Source organism: Primulina tabacum, chromosome 1 (genome assembly GCF_025594145.1).
Source record: "Primulina tabacum isolate GXHZ01 chromosome 1, ASM2559414v2, whole genome shotgun sequence".
In the NCBI taxonomy this organism is placed as follows: Eukaryota; Viridiplantae; Streptophyta; class Magnoliopsida; order Lamiales; family Gesneriaceae; genus Primulina; species Primulina tabacum.
Window position 1 is genome coordinate 23,896,250 of NC_134550.1, and position 18,106 is coordinate 23,914,355.

The window sequence follows — 18,106 nt, forward strand, 5'->3', positions numbered from 1 at the left end:
CATGCCTTGGACGGTTTTGGACTCCCACTTGATTCACAGGTGCCCCTTCTGGCACATAAAAAGGACCACTGTCTTGACAGTCTTTAACATAGTGTTCTCCTATGCATTTTTCACAAAAGGCATAGTTGTGCCACCCATATTCAACCCATCCAACTTCCTGTTCAAGACATCAAGTTGTGCAGTGATAGCAGAAAGGTCAGTTACCTGGTGACTCATGCACTTCTTCGCTGGTTGTTCCTTTCAGATTGAGGATGATGGCTACTAGCAGCCATCTCCTCCAATAACTCGTATCTTTCCTTAGCAGTTTTTTGCAAAAGGTTTCCACAAGCAGCAGCATCTATCATAGTACGATTAGGAGTAAGCAAGCCATAGTAAAAGGTTTGAACAACTAACCCAAGTGGCAGTTCGTGATGAGGGCATCTTCGTAATAGATCCTTGAAACGCTCCCATGCTTCATATAAAGATTCCTGCTCGAACTGAGAAAATGTGGTGATGTCTGCCCGCAACTTCATGGTCTTAGATGAAGGAAAGTATTTAACGAGAAACGCTTTCTCCATGTCCTCCCATGTGGTGATCGAACCTACAGGTAAACAATTCAACCATGCTTTAGCTTTATCACGTAAGGAGAAGGGAAATAAACGCAACCTAGCAGCATCATCAGAAACTCCATTAAATTTAAAAGTATCGCAAATTTCAAGAAAATCTGCGATATGCGTGTTTGGATCATCTACTGCAGATCCTCCAAACTGGACTGTATTCTTAATCATCTGGATTATGGCTGGTTTTATTTCAAAGTGGTTTGCCCGCACAATAGGCCTCACAATGCTGGGGCGTGCACCACCCAAAGAAGGCTGGGCATACTATAGCATCGATATGCGGCGTGGCATCTCAACATGCTATTATCATGGTGTTCCTCCTCATGCTCGTGCTCGTGCCTCTCTATCAGTTCCTTCAGTCTCTGATGCTGTCTTCTCCTACGGAAAGTTCTTTCGATTTCAGGGTCAAACTGCTCAAACTCAACGTCAAGTGACTTTGGCATGCCCTGGACGAGATATCTGTAATGGAATATGGAGTGTTAATTTAATAAATATGAAACAATGCTAAAAAAAATAACTAAAAAAAATTGTGAATTAACAGTGTCCGGCAACGGCGCAAAAAATTGATCGAGCAAAACTTGCACTGTGGAATCCTTAATAAAAATATGATTTTGTATGCTCAAAAATTAAATGCAAGTGCACGATGTCAAGTAATAGTATAATGTACGTGAGTACGAGTATCGTTCCACTGAAGACTGTATTTGACAATTATTATTCTCAGTTATTAAATCTTCAGCAACGAAAATTGATTGGTTGTTTTAATACTACTATGCTCAAATAAATACGCAAATAAAATGATTCAAGAATTGGATAATGAAATATAATATATAAAATGGTTGATTTAAAATTCAATGAGAAATGAATTTGTTGGGAATTTCGGTTCACCTACTCCTCGTTAAGTAATTAATTCGTTCGATAGTGATTGTATGCTTCCGACTTGATTTCCTATTCAATTAAACACACTCTCTCGAGCTATGTCAAACTAATTCTACTCCGTGAAATAATTAAATATCTTTACTTATTTATCAAGAGTGAATCGCAAATCGAGCTATGAAATCCCCTAGTTTTTGCCCTACCGGACTATGACTATCGGCACGTATCCAATTTCATATATCTATGTAAATTGTAGATCCACTGATTATACTACTCGTTCCTATCACAAGTTATTCTCTCGAACTCACTCGCAATCTAAAAACGTTGTTAAAGTTAGTTACGCTCTAACAACACAATGAAAAACAGTAGCACACTCAAGAATCACACAACAATCGAAATATAAATTAATTAAATCAAAGTTTGGGGTAGGATCCCCTTAAATCCCAACAAATATTTAAAATTTAGCTACTAAAATTCATATTTAAAATAAACAAAATAATGTTTGAATGATAAAAACTAGAATAGAAATACTATTCGTGACGAAAATGCGAGGAACGACGCCCGGAAATCTTCGAATCTTCAACTCCAAGCGCCAAGTCCTTTCCCAAGCTTGTGGCGGCTCTCCAATAATGTATGAATCATCCCAAAACGTCCAAATCCACCTCCATATCAGGTACATTCAGAATTAAGGGAAGAAATCGTCCAAAAAATCTTCCCAAAATTAAAAACGCGTCCGGGCGGATGACCTTCGCAAATCTTGAATTTTTATTTTTCTTTGACTCGCCCGGGCGCACATAAGTTTCCGCCCGGGCGGATGACCTTCGCAAAATTTCCTCTTCTCACGCCTTGGAGGCGGCCGGGCGGACATGAATGTGCGCCCGGACGGATGGCTTTCGACTTTTTTTCTTTAATTTTTAGTTTATGCACGACTCACCTGCATTTTCACCAACTAAACGCATGAGCAACAATAAAACATAAATTATGCTAAAATAATACAAAATGCATGCAATCTAAATGGTAAATGCAACACAATGCGACATAACATGATATGAAAAACAAGTAAAATTCCCCTATATCACTCCTCAACTGGTCATTCAGTTTTGTTCAACTAAACCAGCACAACTGCTCATTCACTTTTGCTCGTATGCTAAATTGAACCTGCTCAACTGAACCAAACTAATGAAATCTGCTGAAATCAGCCTTGCTGGTTTCAGCATGCGCATATCTTCATTGACATTTATCAGCATCTTACGCTTCGATTCAGACTTTTACTTGTGAATATGATTATTATATCATTGTCATTGGTTCGTAACACATATTTAATTGTTTTATTTGGATAATCGAGCTGATCAGGATGAGACTAAAATATCGTAATTGCTCATGCCCAATAGATTGATGTTTTCGTTGAATCGATTTTGTCTTGAAACCATGAGTTTGCCTTGATAACATCCCATTATCCCAAAAATGTGAAATACAACTTGTCCCAAAATGAGTTTAGTGGCTTTGATGATTTGTCATTTGCATTACCGAGTTGTGAAATATCATCAAAATACTTAAGATCGCCAGATTTTCAGTTGGCTAAATTCGAGATTCATCTTCAAATTTGATCTATTAACTACACAGTTGAGTAAAAATGTTAAAGACAATAACAAGTTTTTTTAATGATCAAATCAAGATTGCTTGTGTTTCTCAACCCAACACACGTGACATTCTCTGTTGATTTATCAGCTATCAAGTACATATTATGGACCGTATATATATATTCATGTTGGGAACCAACGCCTATAAAAATAGGATGCAATAGAAACAAAGGGAATAATGTTACATTTTATCTTCAAGAATTCTCAACTCGCACATCTCTTTCAATACTTATTCTTAAGTTGTTCTTGCACACGCATAGAGTACTATTAGATCGATTAAGTATCATTTTATACACCATGTATTCTCTTTTATTTTGATTGCACGAGCTGTATTGCATTGTGGGAATAACTGTAACTATCATAAACTTTTTTATGAACAGATCAAGATAAAAAACGAGTATGCTAGGAGTTCCAATTATGTAAGAGATAAGTCCTAAGTTAGAGTGGTTTGTACAAATCAAATCTTTAGTGAATCTTTCTTGAAACAGAAGAATGAAAGACAGAGAAATTTAGTCTTCGAACTTCCATAAACAAATTTCCGCTATCCTTTTATTTTAGTCATTTTATTTATCTCATATGTTTTCATCCGTGTTGTTGACCTTTTAACTTGAACTGATATATTGTACTAGTATATAACATATTCACTTAGTAACTTGGGTTGTTTCAGCACTTAAATATTTTAGTAGTTTAAATTACTCAGTATGATTGGAATATTGACATGAGATTTTAATACAGTCTGAGTTTTCATTTATTTGTCATAATTTTATAACAGTTCATTCACCTACTCTAAACTGATATATTGTCATCGACCCTAACAAGTGTTATCAAAGCTATTTATTCCAATACATGAATATCTAATATATTTAATGGCTTACTTTAACAAAATCCCCATGCCTTCAAAAAGAAGAATATAATCACTGAAAGTCCGAATGTAGTCACATCTATGAGTTCAAGATGATGATATGTGGTATGTCATTACATATCTACAAATGAAAATTATGAAAGCAAACACAGTTATTGTTGTAATAGATGATGCTCTTCAAATGGTAGAGAACCCAGAATGGAGTGGATTGTTTATGACAAAAAGAAAACTAATTTGGACAATGTTACACAGTATATCCTTTATAAAACATTAGAGAAAAATTTGTTCAGTAAAATTAAAATATGATCAACTACTAAAGAAATCTAGTAAAAACTAACCCAACTATGTGAAGGAATGATCAGACCAAGGAAAAAAAATTGATGGTGGTCATTCAAAAGTTTGATAGCATCAAGATGAAGGTTGTAGAAACAATGAACGAGTTTGATGTAAGGTTCAACACATAGTGATTGAGCTGGCAGCACTTAAGAAGAACTACAACAAAGAGGTTGCACTTAAAGTAATGAGAGTCATACCAAGAGAATGAGACGTCCAGACTACACCCATGCGAGAGTCCAAATATCTAAACAAGCTCGCGCTGCACGATCTATTTACTGATCTGAAAGCATACGAGTTCGAGCTAGGTACAAGAAACGAAGAAGAGTCATATGTTCCACAAGTTACAAAAGAATTTGTTAGAACTTATGAATCTACATCAAAGTCAGCAGAACAACTGGGCAATGATGTCATGTAATTATTTGTCAAAAAGTTTGGAAAATTAAAGAGGAAGAATAATTCTAATTTTCAAAATTACTATAAAAATAATAACTATAAGAAATATTAAAAATATTTTGATCAATCTTGTTATAATTGTGGCAGAATATGCCACTTTCTCGCTGACTGTACCACACAATAGACCAGACAATAGAAGGATGAAAAGAAGTCATTGACAAAAGAATAATTAAAGGAAAAAAAAAGATTATTTCAAGAAAAGAGAACAAATGGTGATGATATCATAATAAAGTGAGAGAAAATGGTCTTAATCAGACTCAGAGACCACCGACTCAGATAATGACTCCAGTGAAAGTGATGAAGAGTAAGTTAAATGCTTGATTAAAGATGATGATCTAGAATCTAACATAGATGATGTATTTGACTTTACCTCTGATGAATTTACACGAGATGACTTAATCAATGCACTTAATGATATCATTCTATATTACAAAACTTTTGTAGATGTTTGAGGAAGTCAAAGCAGAAAAAAGTGTATGTCATACAAGTCTGGCAGCTCAAGCTGTGAACAGCTTGATGAACTAGAAAATCTCAATATCAAAGTTAATATGCTCATGACTGAAAATGAACAAGTGCAATATGAAGTCCAAGTAATAATGATTGAAAATAAAAAGTTAAACAACTTGGTTAACACTTGGAAAAGTCTTCCGTTTCACTTAGAAAAATGCAAAAAGGTCAAAAGCAAGCTTGTGAAATATCAGACCTAAGCTTTGACAATAATGATTGCAATTTTTCTGAAACAAGTAATTAGTTGTGTCTGCAAAAAAGGAAATCTAAATTCATAGATGTCGTCATATCCGACACCATATATGAACATTTAGAGCCTTAAATTCAAGTTAGTAAACATTATTATTAAAAGAACAAAGCAATGCATCATGGGGTTGGATATGTAGAATATGAGAATTCCAAGTCAAGCTGGCTCAAGAACAAAACTAAGCAAAAATAGATACAATACTTATTCCAAATCAAGGAGTTCTGACAATAAAAATTCTAGACAAAATTCTATGAAAGTCAAACATAATAGTTACTTAAATTGTAAACCAAAAGAGATATAGGTTAACCGATAAGAAACAGAGGCCTAAACATAGATTTTTCAAGCACACACCACACAACACTAGCAAGATTTCAGCATAAGCACCCAGCTTATTGGAGACATTCAATGGAAGATACATCAGGATAGTTTAGGTGTGAGTCCAAAAAAGACTAATTTGTTATGGACCCAAATAGATATGGGTACCAAAGTCATTTTTAATAATTGATTACAGGAACAACAAATCAAGTTGTTAAAGAGATCAACCTAATACATGGACAGTTGACGTTCAAAACATATGATAGGAAAAATCATATTACTATCTGAAATAATTAAATATCAAGTCCAAGGATCTCTTTTGGAGATTACTCGAAAGGTAAAATTGTGGGTAGAGGTAAAATTATCCATAATAATATTTTTATCAGTGATGTACTACTAGTTGAAAACTCATATTATAATCTAATTAGCATAAGTCAATTATGTGATGACGGATATATTATAAAATTCCGCAAACACACTTGCACTATAAATAATCCAAATGGTAAAACCATGCTAATAGATAACATATGTGCTAATTCATATAAAATAGACTGGTATGTTGAACAATGATCCGATTCGACATGTTTTATTACTGTTAATATTATTAGTAGCTGGTCTGCCCAAGATTGAATTTTCAAAAGACAAGATAAGTTCTGCGTGTCATATGAGAAAGCAAGTCAGATCTACATTCAAGAACAAATGATGTACTACCTCAGCTCGGTGCTTGGAACTACTTCACTTGTATTTATTTGGTCTTATACTAGTGATGATCTTAGGAGAATAAAGTACACCTTGGTGATGGTTGATGATATCAAGATTTACGTGGGTTATTTTTTTGAGTTCCAAAGACCAGATCAGTTCGCAACTTATAACGATCATAAAGAGTCTACAAAATGAGAAAACCCTTGTGACTGACATGATTAGAATTGATCGAGGAAATAATTTTACTAACAGATTTCTTGCAAGTTATATGGAATACAGTGTAATCAAACATGAGCTTTCAGCTGTCGCATCACCTCAACAGAACGGTGATGCTGAGAGACGGAATATAACACTTAAGGAAGTAGCTCGAACCATCTTAGTTGACTCTGGAATTTCACCGCACTTCTGGGCTGAAGCTATAAGAACTGTTTGCTATACTCAGAATAGATCGATGATCAACAAAAGGCAAGAAAAACACCTTATCGGATCTGGAATAGAAATCAACCCGAAATATCATAATTCAGGGTATTTAGTTGAAAGTGTTTTTTTCATTATAAAAAAATAATAATATTTGCATTTGATGAGAAATCATATGCTGGAATTTTCCTAGGATATTCATCTGTTAGTAAATCATATCATGTTTTTAATACCAGAACTCTGACTGTTGAAGAATCAGTTCACATAGTATTTGATGAATTTTCTGTTGTTCCTAATGCACACAATGCGCAGTCAAATCACTTGTCCAATAGAATGAATAATTTTAATCTTCAATCAAACAATGATGATGAGATTAAAATCAGAAGAAGATAGAACCTGCATTGTGAGTCATATATAACCACAAATCAAGCTGATGAAAACATTGAGCTTATACTAGAAGATAAAGGAGAACCATCACTAGATCTAGTTCAAATCAAACTGAGCAGGTTGAAGAGCAAGCTCATCCAATTCAAGTACAACATTCTCCTACTGCTAACTCAAATCCTCTTGGAACATGCTACCGGTGGAATAAAAATCATCAACATGAGGTGGAAATGGATAACCTATCCTTCTGCCATTTTTAGAACTAGGAAACAGATAATTGATGAATTTTTACATACGACATTTATCTGAATGAACCTAAGAATGAAGCTATAACTGATTCAAATTTGACGATGTCATGCAAGAGGAATTATGTCATTTAATAGAAATAAAAAATTTCACATTTAGTTCATAGATCACCAAATCAAACTATTATCGTTACCAGATGGGTTTTTAGAAATAAAATAAATGAAAATGACACTGTAATTCGTAATAAGGCGAGACTAGTGGCACAACATTATAAAAAAGAAGAATGAATAGATTTTGATGAATCATTTACACCAATAGCTACATTAAAATTTAATAGAATATTCCTAGCTTATGCAGCGTTTAAAGACTTAAAGTATATCAGATGGATATTAAAAGTGCATTCTTGAGTGTTTTATTATAAAAAGATGTATATATTGAACAACCTCTTGGATTTGTGAATCATGTAATACCTGATTATCTGTTTAAATTAGATATAGCATTTTATGGTCTTAAGCCAGCTCCCATACCTGGTAAGACACCTTATCCAAATTTTTTAGTGAGCTTGATTTTACTATTGGCACATTTGATAAAACACTGTTTAATTTAGTAAAGAAGATCATACCTTGTTAGTTCAAATATATGTTGATGATATTATATTTTAGTCAACTAAGCCCAAACTCTGTAAAAAAAAAATTAAGACGACGTATGACAAATATGAAATGAGTATGATGTGTGAGCTGACATTTTTCCTCGTACTGCAAGTTAGACAGCTTGAATATGAAATTTTTATTAATCAAGCCATGTATAATAAAGAACTCATCGAGAAATCTGGAATGAAGAATTTATCAGTAGCATGAACACCCATGAGTTCCTCAATAAAGCTAGACAAGGATGTGAGTGGACCATCATTTGATGTATCACTCTTCAGAGGATTAATTGGCTCTCTCGTACAATTGGCAAAAGACTAGACCTCATCTTTTTTGTCTGCATATGGGCTAGGTTGCAGGCAAATGCTAAAAAATCTCATTACATTGCTGTCCAACGTATTTTGAAATATCTCAATGGTACACAAAATTTTGTATTCTTGTATCCAAAATATTCTAGTTTCAATTTAACTAGTTATTTTGATGCAGATTATGCTGGTTGTAAAGACTAGAAATGTGCAAGTGGCACTTGTTAGTTTTTAGGCAGATTGATCTCGTGGTTTAGCAAAAAGCAAACCCCAGTTGCTATCTGAAACGTCCACTACTTTTTAACTTTAAAATCCTACAAATTTTTTTTTAACAAAAAATTCAAAATTCATATTTAAAATACTAAACATTTCCAAAATCCAAAAATTAATTTATCATTTAAAAGTTTAAAGTTCATAAAATCTCCACTCGTCAATTAACAAAAATCATAAGTCAACTATTAACATGATCAACACTAACTTAAAAAAAAGCATAAAAATCTATAATTAAATCATTAAAAAATCTTTAAAACTTTGACTATCAAGCTAATGCGGAAAATAATGTCCATCGGGAGTGTACTGCCGGACTCGATCCACTCAAGCGTCACCTCAATCTCATCCACACCTGCAACATTCAAACCTAGTGAGTCTAATAACTCAGCACATTCTAAACTTGTATAACAAATAATACATATACAAGCACATACATTAAAAATCATACATTTATTCAAAACAAGCTAGCATAAATTTGTAAGCATAATTTAAAAAAACCGTCAAATAATAAATCTTTCCATCATTTATCGTTTTGGGTGAAGTTTGATCCTTGAAATTGACTAGCTGTATCATGTGGTCGACTGATCAGTATTAGCTCACCATTGCGCATGGGACAGGCACTAGGCACCAACGTAAATGGAAATACGATCATTGGGCAAGGATCTAGGGCCTTTTCCCGTAAACGGTCTCCCTTTGGGCCTTCTCCCTCACAATATTCCCAATAATCATATATCGTATTCTTTTATCACAGTCAATTCACATCATTCAAAATATTTTTCATTTCTTTTTAATCATAAATATCGTGTCATTTCCATATTAAAAAAAAAACATTTTAACAGTAAAAATTGCACAGTTTTATCATATCATAAATCTTAAAATCCCATATTTTCATCATAAACGTTTTAAAATATCATTTAGCATGCGTTATGATTCTTCATGACACTGTTAGCCTTTTTTGTACTACCGAGGTGTAAAATGACCGTTTTTGCCTTTGGACTAAAAAATTCCCGATTTTGACATTTTCTCACTTTTGTTGACCCAAGGCTATCCCAAATAATTATTTAAGCTTAAATTTTACTTTTAATATTTTTATTTATCGTAAACTCGGGCTTTTTGATTTAATTCCTTAATTACTAAACCATGAAGCCTTTAATTTATGAATTAATTCAAAACTTAATATTTTCTTTCCAAACATTGAACATGAACTTTTCCTTCCTAAAACATCCCTCTGAGCCATTTTCCACCCTCGTGGACCCACGGTTCGAGCCCCTACCAATATATACACAAAAAGTCGAATCCTACGCTCTGCACCAAGCCACGACCCGATTCCCTCGAGCCATGACCGAGCCACCCTTGACCAGACCTTACCATAACCCTCATGGAATCCACCTGTACCAACGCGCCAGCCCCAGCCCACGCGTGAAGCCAATCCACGAGAAGCCTTAGAAAACTCTATGTTGGTTGCCTCCCTTTCCAATCTCGGTTCTAGCATGTATTTTGCCCCCAACGACTCTTTTCCACTCCTTTAAACACCTCATATTGGTAGCGCGTCCTTTGAAATCATAATGTATTTCAAACAAGCTTAAAATCATCAAAACTTTAAAAAAAATTTCTTCTATTGTCAAACGGTTCATGCTTCAATATTTTTCATGAAAAAGTAATAAAAACAAGCATAATATGATTTTAATGGTGCATCAAAAAAGTTTAGAAGCTTGCTTTTACATTTTTAGAACGCTTGAATATGCGATCGTTGACGTGGGTTGTAGAGCGAGACGAGCGGGCAACGAAAACTCCTTGATTTTTCCTCTCAAAATTTTCAAAAATATTGTGTGTGTTGTGTGTGTTATGGATGGCTGAATGGTGTAAAAAAACCTAGGATTTTTATTTCATAGCTTTTGAAATTTTCATGTTAATGGGCTAAGGTTTTGGGCCTTTGTTTTTAGGAGCAATTGAGCCTACTACTCTTAGGTAAATTAGGCCCAATAACATCTATTTAACTGAAAAATAAAAAGTTTACAAAAATTAGCTTTCGAAAATAATACTTTTGTTCCTTTAAAAGTTTCTTGTTTGCCCAAAACCGATTTCCCGGATAAAATCAATCTCGTTTCGTAAAATAATTTGGGCTCCATCATTTTTAGAAAATTTTAATCATATTAATAAGCCTTGAAAATATTTATTGAAAAAAATATTTTATCTTGGTCATCCCTGATCTCTTTTCCCCAGCCTATTATCGAATATCAAATTAAATATTCAATTCTCATGAAATCATGCAATCTAATCATTTAATCATGCATTTAGACCTTCACTCATATAATATACATCAAGTAAGCATTTAAAATCAATCAAATAAAACAATTAAGCAATTTAAATCATTTGCATACATGTGATTTACGTGGGTTAGATTTTTGGACATTACAAATCTTCCTCACCTTAAATAAAATTTCGTCCTTGAAATTAAAACTTACCGAATAGTTCGGGGTGGTGACTCCTCATCTCTGACTTAGTCTCCCAAGAACCTTCTCTCTTGACTATTCAGGATTTGAGTAGGCCTCTCCTCATAAGACAGATTTGGTGTAAGTTGCAGTTGCTTAAAGTTCAGTACATGTGAAGAGTTTTCCATGTACTTGCGGAGCATCGATATGTGAAAGACATTGTGGACTCTTGCGAGATTAGGTGGCAACACAACTCAACATGCTAATACTCCCACTCTTTCGAGTATCTCAAATGGTCCAATGAATCTTGGACTAAGGTTTCCTTTCTTGATAAATCTCATAACACCCTGCATAGGTTCTATCTTTATAAGCACGTGATCACATATTGCAAACTCGAGATCTCATCTTCTTTTTTCTGCGTAGCTGTTCTATCGACTCTGAGCAGTTCTCATTCTATCTCGGATCTTGGCGACCATTTCAGCGGTGTGCTGAACTATCTCGGTTACCATCGTAGCCCCCTCTCCTACCTCGTCCCAATGGATAGACGATCTGCATTTCTTTCCATAGAATGCCTCGTATTGAGCCATTCCAATAGATGAATTATAGTTGTTGTTGTAAGTGAACTCCACTAAAGGTACTAAAGGTAGTTTCAGTTCTCAACTCCCTAGGTAATCGATCACGCAGACATGGAGTAGATCCTCTAAAATTTTTATGACTATCTCAGACTGACCGTCTGTCTAAGGATGAAATGTGGTACAGAATAGTAGTTGGTTCTCAAGGTTGCATATAACTCTTCCAGAAGGATGAAGTGAATCGTGTGTCTTTGTCCGACACTATATAGACATGAATTCCATGTAGTCTTGCCATATCTCGAATATATAGCTCTGCATATTGTGTCAAGGAAAAAGTCCTCTTCACTGGTAGTAAATGTGCTGACTTAGTAAGGCGGTCCACTATTACCCAAATGGCATTGAGTCCTTTCACCGTCTTTAGCAATCCAACCACGAAATCCATAGTAATGTTCTCCGACTTCCACTCGAGAATGGGAAGGGGTCGAAGCATTCCCGCTGGTCTTTGATGTTCTGCCTTCACCTGTTGACATGTTAAGAATTCAGATACAACGAGAATAATATCTCGTTTCATTCTCGGCCACCAATATAAAAGTTGCAAGTCCTTGTACATCTTGGTATGTCCAGGATGAACAGAATAAGGGGTACTGTGAGCTTCATTCACAATGTAAACTCTAAGTGAATAACCACTAGGAACCCATAGTCGACCCCGATGCTTAACAATTCCATCCTAAACTGAGTATAACATGCTGCCTTTCGATTCATCTCGCTGTCTCCATTTCTGTAATTGCTCGTCATTAGACTGTTCGGCTCGAATTCTATCTCGCACAGTGGAATGTATTGTAAACGTAGCTAGATTAGGGGCATTTCCCCTGACATAAAATTCAATATCAAATCGCTAAATTTCAAACTTGTAGAGGCTTATGTACTGATTAATGGGCCAAGACCGACCATTTCCAACTCAAAGCGTCCGCCACTACATTATCTTTGTCGGGATGATAGCTAATATCGCAGTTGTAGTCCTTTACAAGTTCTAGTCATCTTCTTTGTCTCATGTTCAGCTCCTTTTGGGTGAAGAAATATTTGAGGCTTTTGTGATCCGTAATGATCTTGCATTTCTCGCCATACAAGTAGTGCCTCAAAATTTTCAATGCAAATACGACTGCTGCAAGCTCAAGATCATGTGTCGGATAATTCTTTTCATGTACTTTCAGCTGTCTAGACGTGTACGCTATGACTCGCTCATGCTACATAAGAACTGGGCCCAATCCTAGCTTCGAAGCATTGGTGTACAACACATATTCCTCTTGTTCTGTCAGCGTCAATAGAACTGGTGCGGTAGTGAGTGCTTGCTTCAACTGATCAAAGTTATTTTGACACGCCGGTCCCCATACAAATTTCACATTTTTCTTTTGTCAATGATGTCAAGGGTACTCCAATGGACAAAAAATACTTGATGAACTTATGATAGTAGCCAGCCAAACCCAAGAAACAGCGGATTTCCGTCACACTTTTAGATACTGGCCACTGCTTGGTTGACTCGACCTTAGATGAGTCAACCTCTACTCCCTATTTGAAACAATGTGGCCTAAGAATGCCACCCTATCTAACTAAAAATCGCACTTACTGAACTTTGCATATAATTTCCGATCTCGTAACACTTGGAAGGTCGTCTTCAAGTGCTGCTCATTCTCCTCTCGGCTCTTGGAATAAATCAAAATATCATCGATGGAAACAATAATAAACTTATCGAGATATGGCTGAAATATTCGATTCATGAGATCCGTGAAGATCGCCAGAGCATTAATCAATACAAAAGGCATCATTAAAAACTCATAATGCCCATAACGCGTTGTGAAAGCCGTCTCGTGCACATCCGTCTCTTTTACTCTGAGCTAGTGATATCCAGACCTTAAATCTATCTTTGAAAATACCAAAGCTACTTGCAATTGATAAAAAAATCTTCGATTCGGGGTAATGGATACTTATTCTTCACTGTCAATCTATTCAGCTCTCTGTAATCGATGCACAGTCTCATGCTCCCATCTTTTTTCTTCACAAATAGTACTGGCGCGCCCCATGGAGAGAAACCAGGGCGAATAAATCCCTTGTCTAGCAGCTCTTGAATTTGATCTTTTATTTCTTTCATTTCAGTAGATGCTAGGCGACACGGTGTCTTAGAGATCAGCACAGTGCCAGGCATCAATAAAATGGCAATTTCCACATCTCGCTCGGGTGGGATACCAGAAACATCGTCAAGGGAAAATGGCCGAAAAGTTCGTGACAACCTCCACATACTCAATTGATCGACTGTCAATAGTGGGTATAGATATAATACTAACAAGAAAACCTGGACAGCCTCTTAAGATAAACTTCTTTGCACGAATGCATGAAATCATATGCAGCATTTTATTGTTTTGTGCAGCCTCAAAGACGAATGCATTCCTATTGGGCGGTCTAATAGATATTGGCCTCCGTCGAAAATCAATAGTAGCCCCATTCAGTGTGAGCAATCTAGGCCTAAAATAATAACAAACTTAGGCATTGAAAATAAAATAAGGTTCGCTTGTATAACATTCTTTTGTAACTTGAGTTCCACATCTTTAACCATGCTTGTAGAGACCATATGTTTGCCAGAAGGCACTGTAACTCTGAATCCCGACTCTACGTCTGCTTGTAAGTTTCCCAATTGCTTCACAAAGGATTCGGTTATGAAAAATGCGTAGCTCCAAAATCTAGAAAAGCAAAATTAGCTATGCCCGCTAACAAAATTCATCCTATAATAACCGTATTATCTAGCTCCGCTTGCTCACCATGCATCACGTAAGCCCTTTCAGTCGTGGGTTTTTAAGCTTTGGGCAATCACCAGCCTTATGCCACATTCCTCCGCAGTTGAAAACTTGTAGGTGCCTGATGCAAACATGGTTGGTCATGCACCAAAGAAGGCATGGGAGTCGTTGGAGTTGCCCGAAGGACCTATAACGTGGGGCCGTAGCAAGAAGTTTAAAGAAGCACTTCAAGGATTCATGGTGAACTACCAAGAAAGTTCAATAAATGGGGTGTATAAATTAGAGGAGCTTGAGGAACATGGTTACAATGATGGAAGTGTTTGGAATGTAATTCAAGTGCTAAAAGACCATGAGGACAGCAGCACGCGTGCGCGCATGCGCGCATGAACCGGCACAGCCACGCGTCCCTCGTACGTGCCCTCGCGCGTGTCTTGGCGCTGTCGCGCGCACAGGCAAAACTTGGCGCGCCCCCGCGCGTGTTTCAGCGCTGCCGCGCGCACCTTGGCTGTTGAAGTGCAGTGTGCCGCGCACCATCGCACGACCTTCCGTGTATAATTTGTTTACAACTTCCTTTATGACTTTTACACTACTTTTTGCATGTTTTATTGTTTATATAATGCATTGTAAGGACCATGAATGAGATTATTGAATCATATATCAAAATTCTTGAGATTTCTCTCAAATTTACAAGGCAAAAGCTTTGTCTTCAAAAATCAAATCAAATTTATCAAAGATTGCATCTTTGTGGCGTTTGTCGATTGTTTTTCGCACGGATTGTCAAAAAAAACAAGTTTTTTGAAGGTTTGTTTGAAATTCGATTGTTTTTATCGTTGATATTTGTTGCTAAGTTATAATCGCTTAGAGGTGAATATCACAAATCGTTACTTGTTTCAAAAGATAGGGACAACATAATCGATTCTTGTTCGTTATTGAATTGAGGGCTCGATTTCAATAATCGTGTTTGCTTTTCATTCGTACGAGGATTCGTATAATTTGGTATCAGAGCTTCTGGTTCTGTTTAATTCAAGTAAGTTATCGTTGTTGTTGTTATTTTCAGATCTGCCTAAAATTTCGTTCCGATCTCAGATCTGTGGTATCCTTTCTTTTCTATTGTCAAATCTTTCTATATAAAAAAATATAAGAAAAGAAAAACATAAATTTCGTTCTGTTATCAGATCTGTGTTATTCCTTCGTTTCTGTTTTCAGATCTGTGTTATCCTTTGTTATGTTTTCAAATCTGTGTTATTCTAGTGTTCTTGGCTTTGTGCAATCCAAGTGAGACAGTTGCAAGTGTTCACAAGTTAAATCTTGTTAGTTTGATAAAAATATATATATATATATATAAAGATTGATCACATCTTTGAGAGAACTATCACATTCGAGTGAAAATATTTGAGTGCGAGTGTTATTTCTTTGGAGTGATTGTGAGAATTTGGGTGAGGAATATCTTTTATTTCTACTATCATTTTCTTGCAGGTACAAAATCTGAAAGTAAAATGGAGAGGGAGGTAGGAGAGAGTTCGAATCAAGGGTTGTCTAAGGTTCAAATGGAGGCGTTATTTGGGCATTTTAGTAGAATGATGAGGGCCGAGTTGGATCCTTTATATGAGAGGTTGGATAGGCTTGAGGTTAGTACTAGCGAAAATAAATCTAAGCCTAAAGGTTTGGGTAGAGGAAAAGAAGAAGAGTATGAATATGATTTTGAAGGAGAAGAGGAGAGTCGAAACGAGAATTGGGGTAGAAGTGGAAAAGGTAGAGGATTTGGTAGGGGAAGAAGAGAAGCCGTCGATGATGGGAATAAGGAAGATAGTAACATAGGTAGTATTAAGATGAAAATTCCGTCGTTCCATGGTAAGTCAGACCCAGAGGCTTATTTAGAATGGGAAAAGCGAGTTGAATTTGTTTTTGATTGTCACAAGTATTCTGAACTCAAAAAGGTTAGGTTGGCCGTGGTTGAATTTGTTGATTATGCACTTATTTGGTCGGATCAATTAGTGACGACTAAGAGAAGATGCAATGAGAGGCCTATAGAAACTTGGGCTGAGATGAAAAGCGTAATGAGGAAGAGGTTTGTACCAAATCACTACTATAGAGAAATGTTTAAAAAGTTACAAACTTTGAGACATGGTGTGAATAGTGTTGAGGACTACTATAAAGAGTTGGAAGTAGTCATGATTAGAGCAAACATAGAGGAGGATAGTGAGGCTACTATGGCTCGTTTTCTGTGTGGTTTGAACAGGGAAATTCAAGACCAAGTGAAGCTTAGACACTACTTGGATCTAGATGAAATGGTGCAGATGGCGATAAAAGTAGAGCAACAACTCAAGAGGAGAGGAGTTGGCCGTACTACCCAAGCTGGGAATACATCAACACCTTGGCGTTCCAATGTTGTTAAACGTGAAGAAGGCAAGGTAATGGTCAAACCTAAATTTGACATTAAACTGGAGGCGCCTAAGCAAGGAGTGCAAGGTAAACCTGAAACTACTATTAATCGTTCTAGAGATATTAAATGTTTTAGGTGTCAAGGAGTTGGCCATATTACTAGCCAATGTCCCAATAAAAGAGTGATGGTGTTGAATACTTATGGGGAGTATGAATCTCATAGTGAGGGAGATGATGGAGAGGATGAAGATGAGATGCCTTCATTAGAAGATCCTGATGATGGATATGAGGCAGTTGTGGGTGAGGCGTTAGTGACTAGACATATCATGAGTGCCCAAGTCAAAGAAGAGGAGACTAATCAGCGGGAAAACTTGTTCCATACTAGATGTTTTGTCAGTGGCAAAGTTTGCAACATTATTATAGATGGAGGGAGTTGTACCAATGTTGCTAGTCTTGAGATGGTGGAAAAATTGAGCTTGCCTACTTTGAAACATCCTCAACCATATAGGCTAGAGTGGTTGAATGACTGTGCTGAAGTGAAAGTGAACAAACAAGTTTTGGTTGCGTTTTCGATTGGGAAGTATATTGATGAGGTGTTGTGTGATGTGGTGCCAATGCATGCTTGTCATATTTTGTTAGGGAGACCATGGCAATATGATAGGCAAGTGCACATGATGGGTTTAGAAATAAATATTCTTTTGTACTCAAGAAAGAACCCATTGTTTTACTTCCTTTGTCCCTAAAGCAAGTGTTGGAGGACCAATTGAAAAAAAAGAAGAGAGATGAGGCCGGAAAAAGAGTGAATTAAAAAGTGAGATGGCCTTTGAAAACAAAAATGAAATGGCTAAAAGAAAAAGTGAGATAGCCATACAAAAGAAAAATGAGGGAAAACAAAATGAGAGGAAAGATGTCAAAAAGAAAACATACATGGCCCAAAAGAGTGAGTTGAAACAATTGTTGCACACACATGATCCACTTGTGTTGGTTCTTTACAAAGAGATTCTCTTTAACACAAGTGATATAGCCGGATCCCTTCCGAGCATTGTTGTTTCACTTTTGCAGGAATTTGAAGATGTATTTCCGGAGGAGCTACCTCAAGGACTACCACCATTGAGGGGGATTGAGCACCAAATT

The 18,106-nt window shown here is 36.1% G+C and overlaps 1 non-coding gene across 1 annotated transcript; it reads left to right on the forward strand.

Moving 5' to 3' along the window:
* Nucleotides 1–402: 402 nt before the first annotated feature.
* On the forward strand, nucleotides 403–508 carry LOC142521217 (small nucleolar RNA R71). Its single transcript, XR_012814103.1, has one exon. It is a non-coding gene; the product is annotated as a small nucleolar RNA R71 (small nucleolar RNA).
* The last annotated feature ends 17,598 nt before the right edge of the window (nucleotides 509–18,106 follow it).